At 43.9% G+C, this 22,236-nt stretch overlaps 1 protein-coding gene across 2 annotated transcripts in view; it reads left to right on the forward strand.

The window, feature by feature from the left end:
* TANC1 (tetratricopeptide repeat, ankyrin repeat and coiled-coil containing 1) overlaps positions 1 to 22,236 on the forward strand; it is a 135,049-nt gene that overhangs the window by 15,262 nt on the left and 97,551 nt on the right. The gene's annotated exons all lie outside the window — the stretch shown is intronic.

The raw sequence follows: 22,236 nt of genomic DNA on the forward strand, positions 1-22,236 counted from the left end.
GTGCACTTGTAATCCCAACTACTGGGGAAGCAGAGGCTGGAGTATAACTTGAGCCAAGGAGTTTGTGATAAGCCTGGGCAGCATAGTGAGACTCCAGTCTCTTAAAAATTTTTTGAACAAAAAAAATCTAATTGCTGACATTTGGACTTGGGTTAGCAAATATTGTTAAAACCGTTAAAACCAAATTATTGATAATTGGGATCTGAGTTTGTGAATTGTGGGCATGGCTCTGTGGATGAGCTGAAGCATCATCTACAGCTTCTGTGGGAAGGGTCTTGCCAGATACTTAATTGGTTTTCATTTCGTGAAGTGTGTGTTGCTTCCAGCCAGATGCTTTATGCTTATTTATTCTTGGTCCTATTGTAGCTTTTATTAAAAGTGATAAAGATCAACCAGTGAGAGCACAAGGAACTAAGTTTTAAAAGAGTGTAAAAAGTAGTTCACAAGACAACGAGCTGATACCAAAGGTTTTGGGAAGTGAAGGTAGGGAGCCAACGAAGCACCCAAGTGCCCTCCTGAGGGGAGGACAGATGTGACCTGGCTGTAAAAGAGATGCCTTGCAGGGGTCACCTGAGTCCCATAAGATTGTCAGGAAGAAATGATATCAGTGGCCAGGTCAAGGAGCTACCCATTAAATAGTTTCTGAGGATGTAATATTCACTAATATTTACTTGGTTTTAGGTTTTACTGTATGCTTAATTTTTCTTATAGTTTGTGATATTTTAACAGGCAAGCAGGTGATTTTAAGGTGGGGGGAAACATCTTAACTGTAGCCTGAAATCTTGACTTACTGACACTTGCTAGTAGAGTTCTGTGACACCCAGAAAGGAAAAAATTAAAAACCTGTTGAGTTTGACATGTTTCCCCTGAAATGAGCAAGAAACGTATATCAGACTGCTTAAGAGAATCCCATTTTTATTTGCATTTTGACACTCTTTTATTATTTTTATGGTATACTTTTCCTGTTTCTTCCTTTCAACCTGGAAATTATTAGTTTGTGTGCCCTTTGGGCTTTAAAATAGAGTTCCTTTTATTCTGTACTCATCCCAAGAGCTCTTACTCCCCCAGTTCTCCTGGATTTGTTTTGGTGAGAGACTGTTCCAGGATCCCTTTCATCGTAAGAGGACATTGTATGGGTGGATATGATGACTTTGGGTGGTGATCTTTATTTTTGCAAATAACCTCAGAGGCACTCTGAGTTGTTCAGTCTTTCACGCAGTGATTTCATGGGCATTCATCAACATTTGTTTTATACCAGTTTATTGAGCACCAGCCATGTGCTGTTGGGCTCTGGACTAGAGATGTGGTGGATATAAAGGTAAATAAATACTTAACTCTAAGCTCTGGGGACCTCTCAGTTTGGCAAGAGATGACAACAGTGAAGACATTGAGGTGTCTACAAAGTGTTGTGACCTCATGGAGAAGAGCGAGACTCTCCTTTTGGAAGCTGGTAAGGGGGTGTGTGTGTGTGTCCGTGTGCATGTGTCTTTGGAGGAGCCAGGGGTTTTATTCTTTTGGTGGTGATGTCCTATGACTGTTAAGCAGAAGAGGGATGAAATAAATAGATTTGGGTTCTAGGACGGTAACTGTTTCACACAGTCCTCCTTGGGGTTGAAACTGGGACTCCACGAGTCAAATGTAGTATAGTGGCTTAACTCTGCAGAGAAATGTGCAGTGAGGTGGAGGCTGATTTGAAAAGATTTTAGGAAAAAGAATCTTTAGGTTGTGATGACCTGTTTGTACATGAGAATTAGGGAAGGAAGAAAGTGCAGAAGAAAAGTGATTAAGGCAGGGGCTTCCCAGTCCTTTTAATCTCATGGCACTATTAGGAGATTTTTGAACAGCAAATGGGATCAATGAACTGTCCCTCGGATACTGCCCCAGACTCTGCCCAATGGTCCAGAGAGCTGAAAGAATCCATATCCTGGTGTACCCTTAACTCATTTTCTGCATACCATTGGGAAGCTTGCCGAGCTCCAGCTTGGTTTTCTAGATGGGTTAAGATTCAAAATACTCTGTTGTGCCTCATGGCTTTTTCTCCCCAATTTAATTTTTACACTGTTTCCAAGGTGGGCATTATTCCTATGTTATGGGTAAGGATTCTATGGTTCTGAAAGGTAGAATGTCAACCCTCATTGGTCCTGAGATTCCAAGTAATGCTGTTTCTGCCCTACCACAGGTGTAGGTGTGCAGAGCCTGAACTCAGATTGCTGGCCTCAGGAGAGAAAAGAGGATTTTGAAATGGGGCATCTGAGGCAGAAGCTGTGAAGGTCAAGTGTGATAAGGAATGAAAAGTACCTGTTAGTGGCTGGGCATGGTGGCTCACACCTGTAATCCCAGCACTTTGGGAGTCCTAGGTGGGCAGATCATCAGGTTAGGAGTTCGAGACCAACCTGACCAACATGGTGAAACCCAGACTCTACTAAAAATACAAAAAAATTAGCTGGGCATGGTGGCACGCACCTGTAATCCCAGCTACTCAGGAGGCTGAGGGAGGAGAATTGCTTGAACCAGGAGGCAGATGTTGCAGTTAGCCAAGATTGTACCACTGTATTATAGCCTGGGTGACAGAGCAAGACTCAGTCTCAAAAAAGAAAAAAAAAGAACTTGTTAGCTTTTGGAAATATGGTAATTGATGACCTGTGAGCAGAGTCGGCAAACTTTTTCTGTCAAGGGCCAGATAGTAAATATCTCAGGCTTTGAGGGCCACACAGTCCCTGTTGCGACTATGTAACTCTGCCATCGTAGTACAGAGCAGCCTTAGACAATACATAAATGAGTGGTCATGACTGTGTTCCAGTGACATTTTATGTATAAAAACACTCAGTGGTCCAATTTGGCCCCGCTGTAGTTGGCCAATGTAACTTTTGCCTTAGGAAAGGAAAGGAGAAATGGAAACTTAGCATTTATTCAGAACTTACCATATGCTAGACAATGCATGAACATTTTCAAGCCTGCAGCTTAGGTATGAACCCCTCTTACAGTGAGTTGATGGAGAGCCCCAAGAGCTTAGATACAACTTTGCTGAAGGTTAGACTGCTCATTGATAACCAGCTGGGATTTGAACCTCAGTCTAATTCCAAAGCCTGAGTCATTTTCACTTTACTTCATTGCCACCCAGAATAGTGGCCTTAGATCAGATCACTCTCTAAAGGTGCAGATGGCACAGAAGCCCTCACACTCTGTCTTTCCACCGTATCCTTCACATGACCTTCAGTGAAGCAGTGTTTGCTGCTTTACCTTCCTCTCCGCCGAGGGTCAAAGGACTGTCAGGAACACAACCTACGTACAACATAGAAAGTAAAAGGACTCTCCTGTATGTGACGAGACCTCTTAGTTACCATTAAAGCTTGGGTGAACTTCTATTTTTAAATTCAGAATAGCATTAGAATTATAGAGAAGTTGCAAAGAATAATGCAGAGTTCTCATGCACTCCATACCAAGTCGCCTGTTATTAACATAGAACATTAGTATGACACACTTGTCACAGTTAATGAACTGATATTGACACCTACTAAAGTCTGTACTGTATTCCTTTTTTACTTGTCTTTTCTTTTTTTTTTTTTTTGAGACAGAGTCTCGCTCTGTCACCCAGGCTGGAGTGCAGTGGCGCAATCTCGGCTCACTGCAAGCTCTACCTCCCAGGTTCACGCCATTCTCCTGCCTCAGCCTCCCGAGTAGCTGGGACTACAGGCGCCCGCCACCTCGCCCGGCTAATTTTTTTGTATTTTTAGTAGAGACGGGGTTTCACCCTGTTAGCCAGGATGGTCTCAATCTCCTGACCTCGTGATCTGCCCGCCTTGGCCTCCCAAAGTGCTGGGATTACAGGCATGAGCCACCGCGCCTGGCCTATTCCTTTTTCTTTCTTTCTTTTTTTTTTTTTTAAAGCTTATACCCAATGTCCTTTTTCTGTGCCGGGATCCCAGAGGACACCATATTGCATTTAGTTGTCATGTCTCCTTAGACTCTTATTGGCTGTGGCGGTTGCTCAGACTCTCCTTGTTTTGATGACCTTGGCAGTTTTGGGGAGTACTGGGCTGGTATTTTGCAGGTTGCCCCTCTACTGGAGTTTTTGCCTACTGGAGTTTTTCTGTACTGGTGTTTTTCTCATGATTAGATGTAGTTATGGGTTTTGGGACAGAAATCACAGAAGTGAAGTGCCGTCTGCTCCCATCTTTTGACGTACACAGTAGCTACCTGGCTTATCACCGTGTTGATTTTGATCACCTGGCCAAGGTAGTGGGTGCCAGGTTGCTCCAAGGTGAAGTTATTCGTTTTCCTTCCCTCCTCCTTCCATATATTAACATGAACACATTTGTATGCATGCATAGATGTTGTATGTGGAGTGTGCTGTACTCTCCAGAAGGCAGGAAGTCGCTGTGTGCAGCCCACGCTTAAGGGGCATGGTGGTGTACACCACCACCATGAGAGTGGAGGATCTATGTAAATTGTTTGGAATTTTTCTGCATAGGGGATTTGTCTTGTTTCCCATTTATTTCTATCAGTATGGATTCCCGGGAAGATGAACTCCCAGTGTTGTACTTGGGTGTGATTCAGGAGTATGCAAGCCTTTCTGCCCCACTTCGTTGCCTTGTAAACTAAGTGAGGCTGAGATCAATCCTCTCAGGCGCAGAGTCTGTCCTAAGATGGGGGTAGGGAGTTACTGTGCCTCAGTGGTTTACTTTCTCAATATAGACTGTTAGCCATATGTGTATTACCTGAAACCTTAAGGAGAAAGCATTTCTGGCCAGCCCGGAAAGGACACGAGCAAATGTAGCCTTGATGGTGGAGAAACATCTCCAGCAGGGCTGTGCATCTGAATCAGCATTGAAGCAGCGCCACCTTGTGGTTGATGCTAAATGAGCGGTGTATCTAGGAACATTTTCTGCCAGGCTCTGTGATTGTTACCCTTTCTGCATGCTGTTCTGGTAGCTAAAGTACTTTAGAAAAGAAGAAATACTTTAAACTCTTAAAGAAAAAGAGAAGCTATCTTCTAACTTTGCCTTTGTATGTAATCTGCCACACAAACAGCAAACACTTTAAAGTAAAAAATCTCTGTAGTTACTTTGTTTGACATACTGTTAACCATGTATTTTCTGGTAAGCCTTTTTGTCTCTGATTGTTCAAAATTGTCCAATAGCTGAGGTGTAGAAGTAAAATAGGTTAGAACCCCAAACCTCTGTCATATTTTTCTTTGGTATTGGCAGATTGGGGAGTTATTTTATTTTATTTTATTTTATTTTATTTTTGAGACGGAGTCTCGCTCTGTCGCCCGGGCTGAAGTGCAGTGGCCGGATCTCAGCTCACTGCAAGCTCCGCCTCCCGGGTTTACGCCATTCTCCTGCCTCAGCCTCCCAAGTAGCTGGGACTATAGGCGCCAGCCACCTCGCCCGGCTAGCTTTTTGTATTTTTTAGTAGAGACGGGGTTTCACCGTGTTAGCCAGGATGGTTCGAACTCCTGACCTCGTGATCCGCCCGTCTCGGCCTCCCAAAGTGCTGGGATTACAGGCTTGAGCCACCGCGCCCGGCCGTTATTTTAATATTCATTCTTCTTTGCCCCCAAATGTCTGCAGATGTTTTTGTACGCATGCGTGAAAGGTTTGAGCCTATGTAGGAAGTAGCCAGGGAGTCTACTGAAGTCCACTGTAATGTGTGGGAATGTGGAGCCGGTTATGATTAACAGCTGTCTGCATCCTGGATTGTTTAACCCATTGTTCACACCCACTCTTCAGAACCAGTGTCGGTGGGGGAGTTGGGAAGATGATTTAATATGACCTATGGTTGACCTGATTGACTGTTAGCAGGTGCTAAGATGGAGATCTATTTCAGTTAGTTTAAAAAAAAATCAAGAAGCAGCCACTCTGTTGTAATAAATCATTGTATATTCAGGAATTCTAACTTTAATGTAAAATCTTGATCACCTGTTTTAGAGTAAGGTAAGCAGTAACTGTAGTTGCTTTAACCAATAAAAATTCTATATCATTCTGAGCTGTAGTGTGTTTAATGTGGAGACCCTGTTCTCTGTTGTGTCCTGAATGCTGAACACTGATGGGAAGTCAGACACGGCAGCTGAGAGGTCACGATGGCCTGGGTTGCTGCAGGGGATGGCAGCAGGCACTCTTATGAGGTGAGCTGCGGCCATGACTCATCTGGCCCCTCTCAGTGATGTCACCGGTTACCTATGTAATCTGTGAGTGCAATTTGTCCTTTTTAGACTCTAAACAGATAATGGCTGAGCCCCCAAATATGGCTTTGCTGCTGTGCTTGATGTTTGCAAGAGGGAAGAGGTGTTTCAGATAATGGAAAGCATGTGCTTGCCAGTGTGAACTCATCACCAACGAGGTCAGAGGAGGACAGTGCCTCTTACTCACAGGCCCAACCTTCATGCTGCCCTTGCTTTCAGTCTCAGGTGCAGCCTATTGTGGGATTGTTAGAGGCCACTGTGTGTGGTCTGACATGCCAGCCCTCTGACCATGTGTGACAGGATTGTGGGCTACTCCTGACTTCAGAGATAGCATCTTTGTAGATGCCTCAGATGCCAGAGACACCCAGGAGTTGAGTCTGCTGGAGGACACAGACAAGGACATGGGTGACAACAGTGTATGTGCCGTGGGGAAAAGAGGACTGTGGTGGCACGTGTAAGGTTCTAGAATTCAGAGGGTAACAGAAATGAGATGGCAGTCCTTACCAGCAGGATGGGCACTGTGGGATAGGGAGTAGACGGTGGTGGACTTGGACTTGAGGGAGTTTTTTTTTTTTTTTTTTTTTTTTTAAAGAGAATCTTGAACTTCCATTGAGTATTCTGAAAGGAAGAGATGGACTTTACATGCTAGAGGGACTATTTTGAGCCTTTTGATGTTGAGAGAAGCATTTTATGCACAAATGATATGAATTTTGCATTGCTATTCAGTGCATTATGGTTAAAAATTTTAAATATGGCTTCCCACAAACCTTAAAATTCAATGTGTCAATCTTGTGTTTAAAAAATTTTAATTATTTTTAGAATGAATTTCACTTAAAGCTAACAACTATGTATTTCAGGATAGAGTGTGGTGGCACGATGGATCATCACTCACTGCAGCCTCAACCTCCCAAGCTCAAGCGATCCTCCTACCTAAGCCTCCCAAGTAGCTGGGACTAAACAGGCACACACCACAACACCTGGCTAATTTTTGTATTTTTTTTTGTAGAGATGGAGTTTCACTACATTTCCCAAGCTGGTCTTGAACTCCTGAGCTCAAGCGATCCTCCTGCTTCTGCTTCCCAAAGTGCTGAGATTATAGGCATGAACCACTGTACTTGGCCTCTCCTTTCTCTTATACTTACGTGATGGCAGTTGTGGCCCACCTGGATAAGCCCCTTATTTCAGGATCCTTAACTTAGTCACATCTACACAGATCATTTTTCCAAATCAAGTAGCAAATACCATATGTTCCAGGGAGTATGTCTTTGGGAACCATTGTCAGTTTACCATACCTTCCTAACACAAGGTAACCTCATGGTCTAATAACATGTTTGCTGGCGTGCTAGCTAGCATGTCCACATGTCCTGCCAGAAGAAGGAAAGAGAAGAGCAAAATGGGGCTTCTCCCAGCTGGCTCATCTTTGTAAACAGTCTTCCTTGAAATCATACCCCATGCTGGCTCACCTCTCATTGGCTGTGTGGACCTAACTGCCAAGGAGGCTGGGAGATGCAATTATTTATGCACTTAATTGCACTAGGGTGCTAAAGCATAATTTTCTCCATTATTGTTGTTTGAGACAGAGTCTCACCCTTACCGCCCAGGCTGGAGTGCAGTGGTGCAATCTTCACTCACTGCAACCTCTGCCTTCCAGGTTCAAGTGATTCTCCTGCCTCAACCTCCTGAGTAGCTGGGGTTATAGGTGCCTGCCACCACATCTGGCTAATTTTTGTATTTCTACTGGAGACGGGGTTTTGCCATGTTGGCTGGGTCTCGAACTCCTGACCTCTGGTGATCCGCCTGTCTTAGCCTCCCAAAGTGCTAGGATTGTGAACCACCACACCCAGCAGTTATCAGAAAGGCAATAGCATAATTCATTAATTAGGGAATCCAAAAAGATGTTAATGGTTTAAGATTTTGGGTTATAGAGATTTATATTGTCGCCAGAGAATTGCTATGGACAGGCATTGCTATGGACAGGAATCATTTGCACTGCCAAATTTTCTGCAATTTACAGACCTGTAAACTAGTCAATAGAAATGCAGGAGTGTACACGCCTATGGAAAGATAATGCTGGAGGGTCTGCTTTACATAAGCAACACCCTGGCCTACTGAAGGCACACCCTGTTATCTCTTTTGTCCCTTTCCAAGTGTTTGATACTTTTTATTGATTTATTTTTGAGAGAGGCTCTCGTTCTGTTGCCCAGGCTGGAGTGCAGTGGCAGGATCACGGCTCACTGCAGCCTTAACCTCCCAAGTTGAAAGTGATCCTGCCACCTCAGCCTCCCAAGTACCTGGGACTACAGGCACACGCCACCACACCCACCTAATTTTTGTATTTGCTGTAGAGACAGGGTTTCACCATATTACCCAGGCTGATCTGGAACTCTTGGCTCAAGCCATCTGCCCGCCTTGGTCTTTGAAAATGCTGGAATTACAGGTGTGAGCCACTGTGCCTGGCCTATTTTTTTAAATAGTGAAAAATTAGGGCTTTCTTACAGAGGTAGAAGGAGATGATAGATGCTGGGGCTGGCCTTTAGCTGTTGCTGTCTCTACATGGGTCAGAGATGTTTACCCAGGATTTGAGACTTCGGTACTTCCTACAACTGGGTATCACTATTATCATTGGAGTGGCCAGACCCTCTTTTCTAACTAAAATCTATTTTAATGTGTTTTTTTAGATTAACATACAACAAAAATGAACTTTTTTTTCTCATTGTACAGATCTGTAACTGTCAAATGCAGAGCTGTGTAACTACCACAATCAAGATACCAGTTCTTTCATCCCAAAATATTCCCTCCTGCTGCTCCTTTGTAGTCAACACCCAACTCCTGACAACCCCTGAACTGTTCTCCAAACCTATAGTTTTGCCTTTTCAGAATGTCACATTTAGAATTGTATATAACCTTTTGAGTCTGGCTTCTTTTACTTGCCTAATGTGGTTGATTCATTCATGTTGTAGTGGCTATCAATTCTTTGCTTTTTTTTTTTTTTTTTTTTTTTGCAGAGTAATACTGTGTCCCAAAGTGGTTCTACCATTTTGCATTTCCACCAACAGTATGAGGGTTTCAGTTACTTTGCATCTTCAGCAGTTTTTATATTTTGTTTGTTTTTTAAGTTTTAGCCATCCTGAAAGATGTGCAGTGGTAGCTCATTGTCCACGCTGGCACTTTTAATGGTCTCAATGCAACCTAGTCAGGTTGTAACTATGATCTGTTGCTAATCTTTAGACCTAATCTGATTAAACTCATAAATCCTATTAAGAGCAACAATGCTTACAGGTATTTCTCTATAGAGACGGTTGCATTCTGCATCTGTGTTCCCTGTTCTTACTCGATCTCCTGATCTTGGCCCGTGAGTGTAGGTAGAGGATTCGCTTTGTGTGGATGTACGCAGATGCATGCCAGAGCAGGTAGGTGTGAGGATGGGGCTGGAGTTTCTTTCAGGTGCTTCCTTCTGATAGTGATTTTTTTCTGTATAGGGCAAAGGGTGGAGCGTGTATGTGCGTGTATCAGAGATTTGTTGGAGAAGGCTGGGGTAGTCTTGACCTGGTCACTGTGGCGGATTGAAACAGAGTGCTGTTGAGTGAGACATAGGACTGCTCTGCCTTTACCGTCTTCTGGCTGGTTAGGGAAGGGTCATGGAGCACCTTCTAATCGGTAGAACTTTTCAGGGGACCGGGACCCACGCTCCCCTCACCCCACCTCAGCCCCTCCAACACCTCCCACGCCTCCCTTCACAGTCCTCCCCTTACTTCCAAATCTCCTGCTCTGACGGAAATAAAATGGAATTCTGTAGTAGCCCCTGTACTGAGTAAATATTAGAGAAGATACTCCCAAATTATAGAATTTCTTAGAAGTTACTAGTTTATAGCTAATGAGTGTAATTTACTCAAGCAGAAAAAAACTTTTTCTTATTGAAAGATGTATTTGTGTGCCACCTGAGTACATAGCTCTGTGCTAAACACTGTAAGAAAGCTAAACAGAGACAAAGTTACCTTCCTTCAGCTGCTTTTACTACGTTTAGGAAATGGAGTGAAACCCCCTGCCTCCCGCCTCTGAGGTCCCATTCAGTGACGCCAGTCCTCCCCCGCGCCCCCAGCCTCAGATACAGCTCAGTTGCTGCCTTCCTCCCTCCCACTGCTGTTTTTCCCAAGTCACTTAACATCATACTCTGTTTTGTCTTCATACTTGAATTTTGAGCTTTCTTGGGCTGTGGGCAAGTCTTGCATAGCTACTGCGGACAGGCCATGCCAGTGGTTTTCAAACTTAAGTGGGAGGCTGGGTGAGGTGGCTCACACCTGTAATGCCAGCACTTTGGGAAGCTTAGGCAGGCGGATCATTTGAGGTCAGGTGTTGAAGATCAGCCTGGCCAACATAGTGAAACCCTGTCTTTACTAAAAATACAAAAATTTAGCCGGGTGTGGTGGTCCCTGTCTGTAGGAGGCTGAGGCACAAGAATCACTTGAACCTGGGAGGCAGAGGTTGCAGTGAGCTGAGATCACGCCACTGCACTCCAGCCTGGGCGACAGAATGAGATTTTATCTCAAAACCCAAAAACAAGCCTGAGTGGGGCATGGGAATCACTTTGTGGTCTGGAGAGGGGCTGAGAATTTTCATGTCTCACAAGTCCGCAGGTGATGCTGTTGCTGTTGGTCCAGGGGCTGGTCTGAACCCACAGGGAAAGAAAATTCTCAAGGATCCTGCCTTCTTTCATGCAGTGGAGGGCTCATTTCCTGCTTGTGCAAATAACAGAAGAGCCCTGTGGCTTAAGACCTACTTCCTGAGTTCCTTAGACAAACTCTGAAATTAACCATTTTAGGAAGATGAATCTTTCTTCCAGGGATATCTTTAAATCAAAGTTCGTGGCTGTTCAATTGTTTGTAACTCTTTGCTTAACCATTCCTTCAAACCTAAGGAAATCAGCTGCAATTTTTTTTTTTTTGGGACAGGACCTCACTTTGTCACCCAGGCTGGCAAGTAGGTGGGACTCCAGGCACGCACCACGATGCCCAGCTAATTTCTGTATTTTTTTTTTGTAGAGACGGGGTTTCACCATGCTTCCCAGGCTGGTCCTGAACTCCTGGGCTCAAGTGATCCTCCCACCTCAGCCCCACAAAGTGCTGGGATTACAGGCGTGAGCCACCATGCCTAGCTGGTATTAGATTCTTTATGATACATTATAATTACTACCAAAAGTTAGAGGAAGTAAGAGCTGGAGATTTCCTCCCTGTGAGCTCACAACCAGGCTGAATGAAAATAAGGCTTAGATGGAGTTCTGCCCATACAGATTTATTAGTAGGCTGTCACAGCGCATCCACACAACCTGCTTTATACACCTGGTGAGGCTCCAGCCTTGTCCTTTTCAGGGGTCTGCTCTGACAGCAGGTTGCGTTTCGTGTTTACCTGTAGCACATGAGACAGTATTTCATAGACATTGTGTCAGTGCTTTATTGCTGCCCTGAGAAACTACTACAAGCTTATGCTTATCTTAAATCTATTATCACAATTCTTTAGGACAGAAGTCCAGGCACAGCTGGCTCTCTTCTCTAGGTTTCCTGAGGCCAATATCAAGATAGTAGCAGGGTTGTGTTCTGTTAAGGCTCAGGGGATGAACCACTTCCAGGCTCATTCAGGAGGGCAGAATTTGGTTCCATGTGGCTGTAGGAAATCTGTCCCCATTTCTTCCTTTCCTTTCCTTCTCTATCCCTTCCTTTTCCCTTCCCTTTCCCTTCCGTCCGTCTTGCTCTATCACCCAGGTTGGAGTGCAGTGATGTGATCTCGGCTCACTGCAACCTCCAACTCCTGGGTTCAAGCAATTCTTCTGCCTCAGTCTCCCGAGTAGCTGGGATTACAGGTGCCTGCCACCATGCCCAGCTAATTTTTGTATTTTTAGTAGAGCTGGGGTTTCACCATGTTGGTCAGGCTGGTCTTGAACTCCTGACCTCAGGTGATCCACCCACCTCAGCCTCCCAAAGTGCTGGGATTACAGGCGTGAGCTACTGTGCCTGGCCTGGGTCCCCATTTCTTTACTGGCTGTCAGCTGAGGATTCTTCTCAACTTCAGAGGCTGCCTGCATTCCTGTTTGTGGTTCCCTTCCTTCATCTTCAATGCCAGAAAGGTGGCTTCCTTCTCACACTTTAGTGTCTGACCCTCCCTCCTGCCTCATCTCACTTCTACTTTCGAGGGTCTGTGTGATTATAGCAAGCCTACCCAGATAATCCAGGATAATCTATTTTAAGGTCATCTAATTAGTATTCTTAATTCCATCTGTAGAGTCCCTACCTGGCTGTACCCAGATTGGGTTTGATTCAGTAATGAGGGGATGGGAATCTTGGAGTGACATCTTTAGAATTTGTCTCACCAAAGGCAGAATTCAGGTTTTCCTGCCATTTTACATCAGGGATCTAACAATTCCTGGGAATCAGCAGCTGGACCTGGGGCCATTTACTTATCAAACCTAGGGCACCATTCTTACCTTGAGCCTTATATTTCTGAGGCTTATTACATTCTGGCCTGCTAGATTTTTATACTTGGGTCACACACCGGCAGAGTGTTTCTGACATTTCCAGTCAGCCCTCTTACCTCAAATATCATGAATTTCACCACTGAAAATGTCCCATCAGCTGTAATACTAATTAACAAAGTCAGTAATTTAACCAATGTGAAAGCCCATTTCTGACCCAAAGTATACTAATTAACATAACCTGCTGTTGGTTGGGGATAAGGATAGCTAGCAGACTGACTTGCAGTAGTGTCTCTTGAGTGTGGCTTTTTGATTACAAGCTGGTGAACTATCTTGGAGCCTGTCTTCCAGATTAAGACAACTCATTGCCTTTAGGTAGTTGCTTACAGCCACTGGACATACATTTATATTCCAGCTTATGTTGAAGTGTTTTGAAATAAAATTCAAATGATATAGTAGACTCTTGCCATCTTAACCGAGAGCATCGAGAGAGCTCAGTCATGTCTGTGGTTCTCAGCCTTGTGCCTGGTATGCAGTGGATGTGTCACAGATATTTGTTGAGTAAATGAAATGAATTAATGCATTTCCATGCTTTCATATATAACAATTTTAGTATAAGAACAGCATGACAGATTGCATTGGAAAAAAGCGGAAATATTATTCAAGTTACTTTGTTGTACTAGGAGCTTATTTTACTCATGATACTATAAACATGTAGACTACAAACTGGGACTTGAAAGTGTTAACATTTATTTTAATGATGCCTTATTGAAAGGAGCATAGCTACAAAAAAAAATCCCATCAAAGTGGACAAAGGACGTGAAGAGACACTTCTCAAAAGAAGACATTTACGTGGCCAACAAACATAAAAACACTCAACATCACTGATCATTAGAGAAATGCAAATCAGAACCACAATGAGATACCATCTCATGTCAGTCAGAATGGCGATTATTAAAAAGCCAAGAAACAGATGCTGGTGAGGCTGCGGAGGAACAAGAACTCTTTTACACTGTTGCTGGGAATGTAAATTAGTTGAACTATTGTGGAAGACAGTGTGGCAATTCCTCAAGGATCTAGAACCAGAAATACCATTTGACCCAGCAATTCCATTACTAGGTATATACCCAAAAGAATATAAATCATTCTGTAAAGACATATGCACACATATGTTTATTGTGGCACTATGCACAATAGTAAAGATGTGGAATCAACCCAAATGCCCATCAATGATAAACTAGATAAAGAAAGTGTAGTTCATATACACCATGGAATACTATGCAGCCACAAAAAGGAACAGGATCATGTCCTTTACAGGGACATGGATGTAGTAATGAGAACACATGGACACATGGAGAACAACACCACATACCGGGGCTTGTCGGGGCATGGGAGGGAGGGAGAGCATCAGGATAAATAGCTAATGCATGCAGGGCTTAATGCCTAGGTGATGGGTTGATAGGTGCAGCAAACCACCATTGCCGTGTTTACCTGTGTAATAAACTTGTGCATTTTGCACATGTATCCTGGAACTTAAAATACAATTTGGAAAAAAGGAGCATGGCTCCATTTTGATACACTGTTTTCCTACTAGATTGTGATCATTTACATCCTCACAATGTCTTAGGCATTGTACCAATGAATAAAGGCTGTCCGCCCTTTCCCAGTGGATCCTTGCAGATGAGGTATTTGAAATAAATAAAAGGAGGCATATTAAGAGTGGTATCAGGTGACTTTTGTATTCTCCTCACCATCGGCAGATGACACTTTTTTTCTCTTGCCTTCTGTTTTTTTCTTCCCTCGAATTGCAGTCTGAATTTCCCTAGATCTCACTTGTCTTTGGATTAGGATGAGGTCCCAGTAGTAGTAACTCAAATTGCACTGATGTGTTGCCACTACCTTTTTATACAAGGCCCCAGGCCCCTGTAAAAGTGTTCCTGGATGCTTCTGGAAGTACCGAGACGGTGTCTGCTGGGACAGCTGGTGCACTTCTCTTTCCAGGTGCCTTGTCCTTCATCCACACCCTGTACCCCGGGAGTTGTGGGAGGCCTGGTGCTGCCTTTTGTCATTCCCTGGAGGAGAGCTGTCAGCAGTTTAGTTATTTAATCCCCTTCTGCCTCTCATGGGAGATATCCAAGGGATGGATGCCAGGCTGTGTTTGAAATTGCCTTCCTGTTTGGCCAAGGTTTTCCACCTTGGTCAGTTCATTTTCTGTCTCCTTCCCCCAGGGTGAATCTTCCCAAGAAGCTCTTACCCTGTAAGATGGTGTCTTTGGGCAGTGCCTTCTGTCCCCTAGCCGTGCCTCAACTCAGGCAAGGGACAAAACCACAGGGAGTCAGCCCATGTTCCTATTACAAACACTTCTTTTATGTCACAGACTTGGGTAGGCCAAGTCGTCTTTCTTCAGTCCCTAAGTGCATGTCGCTTCATTCTCCTCCCTCACCAAGCACTCTTTTATTCCTGGGAGGGGTGGTGCGGGTACTAGAGGAAGAGGGGTCACACTTTTGAAGCTCTGTCTGGATGTCTTGCTCTTTAAAATCCAAGACTCATCTGGTAGTTTACCACAGTTTGCCATTAGGAATTGGCTATTAATTGGCTATTTAATGCCATTTGCCTTAGTGATAAAGGTTCCCCCTGCCCCCGAAATATTCTCTTACTCTTCTCTTTATTTTCCTCCTCTTGTGAAATTTCCCACTGTGGAATGAAAACCTAGATCAGATAAAATTGGCAGGAACCTTTACTGTGAAAGTTCAGGATGCTGAAAAATCCCTGAAATGATTGATAACACACAGTGTCACTTTTCACAGTCTCCAGATACCATGAAAAATGTAAGATCTACTTTAAATGCAATAAGTAGCCTCAGGTGTTCTGTGTCCCAAATATTGCTTTCATATAAATATATAATTATCTTTAACTGAAACACTCAGAAATAAAAAGTAATCCCTGCCCTTCTCCCTTTCACTGCCTCGAGATAAAGCTAGGTTTAGTTTATTTTTTCCATCCCTTTTAAAAAATACTCCTTATGTGGCAGTTTCTAAGCAGCAAAATAGTCAGCTGTGTGATTAAAATGTCAAAAAGCAGGAAAACTGGCCGCTGGGAAAGTCTATTTGGAGATTTATATAAAGGCAGAATTCTGAATGGGGGGAGTGCTGTACCTTCTGGGCTTCTGAGTGGAGAGATTAAGGGAGGGTTCTGACCACATCCTTCCAGACTGACACAGGCCCTGCTACACAATTAAAGAAGCTGACAGGAGCTTGGGTTTTGAGGTTTTGTTTTTTTGTTTGTTTGTTTGTTTTTTCTTTCTTTTGCAAGCTGCATACTTGGTACCTATGAGTTTATGGCTGTTTAACATATTTTTGACACTTTATTGTTTTTAATTTTAAGGGTCTTTTATAACTTTTGAGATCTACCTTCCCCTGTATCACATAGTGTAGATTGTGAGGGGAGGGGCAGTGGCTTGGGGAAATTGGAATGAGGAGAAGGATCTAGAGTTCAGATGAAGTAGCTTTAATTTATGATGGAGGATAATGCCCGTTTATCTTAAATCTTGTAAACTGAACACGTTGGTGCTCCACTCACACCAAGTGGGTGCACCCCACTTAAACCTGACCACTGGAGTGGGTGATGAACAGTGGTCTTCCCTAGAGACCCCGTTCGTGCTACCAAAGTGTCATCTGTGGTCCCAGCCCACGCCTTGAACATCAGAATCTGCATTTGAAGCCTGGGCACATTACAGCTGGAAAAGCAGCAGCAACAGGATACCAGTGCCAGGGGCGGCGGGGGACTGGGAGCCCAGCCCTGGAGACGTGTCAGCTCCTAGAGGAACTGGTTGTCAGCTAATACCTGACGGTCTTTCCTTGTTCTTGTTGTTGTTGTTTATGTTTTTATCCACAGACAAGTCTTGTCTTGTTTTTAAGAGCCTCCTGCCTTAAAACATACCCAGTAGCTGGAATATCATGCTTTCTGGGTAATTATTATGTAGTATTACATTCTGGTTAATTTGGGGGGATTCACCTTATAACACTTGGTTTAACTAGAGGGGGAAGTTAAAAGTAGCTTATGCTTGAGTATTTTGTTTTAAACAAAAAGTTGTGAGGGGAAAGGTGCTGGGCAGTAGTTTTCCCCGAGTAGGGGTGTGGGGAGGTGGCTTTTTCAGTCTAGATCTCTGTTGATAAGGACTGTGGCCGCTTTATATGGGGGAGTGTTCCATATAGATGGCACAGCGATTAGTATCATTGTGGTTTAATAGGTGGTCATGTGAGATCAGTGCTTGGTGACTGTGATGGCTCCTGACCGTGTGGCCTGCAACTATTCTGTAGCCACAGCCTGTTTAGCTGCCCACATCATGGGCTCCAAGTGTCCCTTGTCCCAGTAGCCTTTTGTGTAATAGAGGCAGTATTGCTTTTCTTTCTGTAGGGCGTTTCTTCTTTTCTCTCATTCCCTAGTTTGTTTTTTAAAGAGACAGGGGGTTGGCATAATCATACTTCACTGCAGCCTCAAACTCCTGGGTTGAAGCAGTCCTCCCAAGTAGCTGGGACTACAGGCGTGCACCACCATGCCCAGCTCAGAGTTCCTTTCTTAACCTGTGTCAGTCGCTGTCTTTCAGGGTAGGTCTTTCCTCACCTGCCTGGTGATCCTTGGCTCCTTATTTGTATATAAGGTGCTAAAAGCTGATTGAAAGGTGTATGTTGAGGGCAAGCTGTGCTGCAGCGTAATGGTCAGGGATCTACCTTTCTTGGGGTAGAGAGGTCCCCACCTGTGACTATCTTTAGGTCTTCTCTTGATAAACTTCTCCAGAGAGGAATCCTCCCATCTCTTCCTGCCGTGGCCTGTAAGCTTTGCTGTCAGATCTCATAACTGGGGGCTGGGGGTAGGGGAGATACATCTCGGGCCCATCAGTCTGCATAGAGAATTTTTCTTAAACTACTTTTTCCTTAGCAGTTACAAGTTTAAAAAAAAACACGAAAAGAAAAGAGCACTCATGAGTTTAGCTCTTGAATCTCTCTCCATGTTCTCAGAATTGAGCCTTTTTCCAGAGAATAAACTTGGCCTCCAGGATGAGGGAGTGGAGGGGATGCTCCAGGCCTAAGAAATGCTGGGGTGGGGGGTCTCACTTTTCCTTCAGTAGTTATCAACCAGCCGAGCTACGGGATGTCACCCGTGCCCCTGCCTTCCGACGGACCTGCTGTCACCAAGGTTCTGGCCTGGACTTGAGTGCTCATCACTCCCCCTCACCCCCACCCCCACTCAACACTAACCTTTATGCTCTGCCTGCTCCACTGCTCCTTGGCAGTCTGTTTCCTACATTCAGAGGCTTGGTTTCTGGCCAGTGGCTCGTTCTCCTTTCCTCACTGGTTTCTCTTTAATCTTTTTGCTACAACTTTAATGTTATTTTGAGAGTGAGTGGAGGCAAACACGTATCATCTGTTCTGTTCACTGCAAAGTATGCACAAATTCTCTAATGAGTGATTGTGGGGGGACAATAAAACCTATGGCTATAAATTTATCTTGTTTTATAGCATTTGAGGTTCAGCTGTTTGTGAAAAGCAATTTAAATACAAGGATCATGCAGGAGAACAGTGTTTATATTCACTTAACATTTCCTCTAGTAAAAGGGAAGATCAGAGACAAGTAGGATGCATAAATGATTTGCTGCTTCTGCAGCCAGCGTCCATGGATGTTGATGACTGGGTGGTGGAAGTTCGCAGTGCCTGGGCTTTTTCTAGAATTGCATGTTTAATCCAGATTTCATAGTTGTAGAAGTGATTCAGTGCATGGGCTTCAAAACTGCATAGACCAGGGTGTGAATTCCTTCCTGCTTTGTCATGTGTGGGCCGTGTCCAGATGAGAACAACTTATTTGAACCTCAGTTTCCTGACCTAAAATGAAGGAAATTGTACTTTTCTCCCAAAGTTGTTAGGAATGAGTGAATTAATATATGTGCATGCTTTGCCTTGTGTGACCACTGAATATATGTTTTACTTACTTTGGTATATTCTATATTCCTGTGATTTACTGTGCCTGGGAACCAGGTGGGCCTGGTCTTTGTGTGTGGATTTTCCCCTTTCAGCAAGAGGTTCCTTCACTCACCTCTAGGGTCTGGGACATAGTAAGGCCTGAGTTAGGGGACATGAGGAGGGAGGGGTACAGTTTCGTTTTGTTTTGTTTGAGACAGAGTCTCACTCTATCACCCAGGCTGGAGTGCAGTGGCGTGATCTCAGCTCACTGCAACCTCTATCTCCCAGGTTCAAGCGATTCTCATACCTCAGCCTCCCAAGTAGCTGGGACTACAGGCGCACGCCACCATGCCCAACTAATTTTTTTTTTTTTAAGTAGAGATGGTGTTTCACTATGTTACCGGAACTCGTGAGGCAGTCCGCCCGCCCCGGCCTGCCAAAGTGTTGGGATTACAGGTGTGAGCCACCGTGCCAGGCCTGGGTGCAGTATTTGAACCTAGGTCTGCCCAACTCACGAGTCCCTGCGTTGAGCATCCTGGCTCCTCAGGGTTGAGTCTTTCTATGAGTGAGGGATTGGATCTGAATAGAACTGTTCCAAGACAATTAAGCAGGCAGGCACGTGGATGCTTTCTGAAGGCTCTGGGTGACACTGGGTTCCAGGATCCAGACATTTACAGTAACCATCATACATTAATGAAATAGCCCACATTTTAAGAAAGTGCTTACTATTAGAGAATATTTTTGAAGACTCTATTGGGTAGATAGATTGCAGCCTGGAAATAGATCTCTTTAGATTTGCTGTTACTGAAGAGTTAAGGGGAGCAGAAATACAGGCACTTGTTGAACAGTGGCCATGCCTTCTCGTTGGGCAAATCATCAGGCAATAATAACAGAGAGATTTACCGCCTCAGGTCCTTCAAATGGACGAGGACAGATGAAGGGAAAAGATGTCAGCAGTTTATTTTACCTTAGGGAGTAAGTGGCAAACCAGAAGTGTATATGGGTTCTTGCCTTTGAGTTCTTATCTTTGTTCTGGTTCCTTTTTTTCTTTTCTTTTCTTTTTTCTTTGAGAGAGAGTCTTGCTCTGTCACCTTGGCTGGAGTGCAGTGGTGCAATCATGGCTTACTGCAGCCTCCAACTCCTGGGCTCACGAGACCCTCCTACCTCAGCCTCCTGAGTAGCTGGGACTACAGGCAAACGCCACCATGCCCAGCTAATTGATTCAATTTGTATCTGCCCTATTCAGGCCCTTCTTTCTAGTTTATGTCTCTTACACAGCAAGTAGTTTAGCTCCACCCCCAAACCCCCACAAGTCTTTTTCACTATGCATATTTATATGTGTATATATATATATATATGTGTATATATATATATATATGTGTATATATATATATGTGTATATATATATATATGTGTATATATATATGTGTGTGTATATATATATATATATATATGTATGTGGTAGATAAAGTCTGGATACTGTTGAATAGCCTACATCCCACACTTAGATTGCAATTATATGTTCCCTTCCCCCATAACCATTCCATTTTAATCTTTGTAAAAGTTCCCTTTATGACAGGGTTAAATTATGAAGACTGCCATGTGATTAAATACTACATGAATCATTTAAAAGGGATAGTTCCTAAAGTTTGAAACACCGTTCTTATTTGTAAAGTAGTATTAGCTTATTTGATAACAGCCTAGTTTAAGATGTAGTATACCCACGTAGCTGGCTAGGAATTAGATTCTTTTTATAGTAGTATAAATGCTTTTGCAGTATGCCTTTAGATGGCAGCATCTCTCACCGTAAACCATCATTTGAACAGAATTTCTTAGATGCAGACGGCATTTGAGACAGAAGGATGGTCTGTCTGCATCACCCCATCATGATGCAGTGGTGGAACTGGGCCCATGGGACTGTCAGGGCTATGGCCCAGGGCTAAGCCCAGGGCTAAGAAGAGGGGAGAGTTGTAGATTCCTGCCTGCATGTCTTCCACTACCCCTTCTCTTACTGATGTAAAATGTTTCCTATCTCTGTGGTCTTGCTAAAAGCCACTTTAAGGCAACCAAGGAACACAAGAATCAAGGGAGTGATTTTGGACCAAAATGTAACAAAAAGGCAGTATTTTCTTTATTTTGAGACATGATTTCACCCTGTTGCCCAGGCTAGAATGCAGTGGTGTGATCTTGGCTCACTTGCAACCTTTACCTCCTGGGATCAAGTGATCCTCCCACCTCAGCCTCCTGAGTAGCTTGGACTTCAGGCACACATCACTATGCCTAGCTAACTTTGTTTATTTTTTATAGAGACAAGGTCTTCACTGTATTGCCCAGGCTTGTCTCAAACTCCTGGGCTCAAGTGATCCTTCTGTGTTGGCCTAAGTGCAAGAATTACACGTGTTAGCCACCATGCCTAGCCTTTTAATTTTTTTTAAGCAGTTTTGCTTAGGTATAATTCACATCCATACAGTTCACCCATTTAAGGCATACAGTAGACTAATTTTAAATATATTCATAGAGTTGTACAGCCGTCCCTACGACCTAATTTTAGAACATTTGTTTACTCTAGAAAGAAGTCACATATCCCTTACCATTACCCCACAGGCCTGCATAGCCTGCATAACCCCCAGCCCCTGGCAACCATTTATACTTTCTGAAAGATTTGGCTATTTTAGGCATGACATATGAATGGAATCATGTAGGTCCTTTGTGACTGGCTTCTTTCACTTAGCAGAATGTTTTCAAGCTTCATCCAGTAGCATGAATCAATACTTCATTCCTTTCTACTGCCCAATAATATTCCATTGTGTGGGCAAAGCACGTTTTGTTGTCGTCATTTGACGTACCTTTAGCTAGTACAAATGGCATTACTATGAGCATTTGGGTACAAGTTTTTGTGTGAACATATATTCCCGTAGGAGTAGAACTGCAGGGCCATGTAGTAACTCTGCCCTTAACCTTCTGAACAACTGCCAAACTGTTTTCCAAAACGGCTGCATCATTGCATGTGAGGGTTCCATCCAGTTTTACAAAGAATTCCGGATTTTCTGATGATAAGCCGGGACTGCGGGAACAGGAGGTGGGAGATAAGCCTGTCGGTCTCTCCTATGTCTGACCAGCTGACTGGCTGCTGTGCCCCGCACAGTTACTGTGCGTCACTAGCTAGATAAGATACCTGCAGAGCATGTTGCTGTTACAGGCCGGCTGTTTGTAATCTTGCCTCCCGACTTTAGAAATACCAAGCAACCAAATCATCTTTGTCCCATCCTTGTGCCAGTTAGAGGAAAATCATAAAACCCTTCGTCACAAGCTGTCCAGGTTTGAACATGTCGGAATCACCCACTTGACCAGCGAAGACAGCTGTAGTGACTTCACAGCAAGAGAGAAGCTTTTGTTTTTGTAGGGTTTACATTCTCAAATCTGAGCTTACCCTTTTCTTCTTTGGCAGGCCAGACTGGACGTTCCCTCGCCTGTACTGAAATTACGTGTGTGTGTGTGTGTGTGTGTGTGTGTGTTTAAGGGAGGGGAAGGGACTGGCTCTTCCGCTAGGCATATTTGGGTCCTGGTAAGGACACACACTGTACATTCCAAGGCTTTGTTTGCATCTGGAAAACATTAGCCACACTCAGATC

This window comes from Piliocolobus tephrosceles, chromosome 11, assembly GCF_002776525.5.
Source record: "Piliocolobus tephrosceles isolate RC106 chromosome 11, ASM277652v3, whole genome shotgun sequence".
NCBI lineage: Eukaryota > Metazoa > Chordata > Mammalia > Primates > Cercopithecidae > Piliocolobus > Piliocolobus tephrosceles.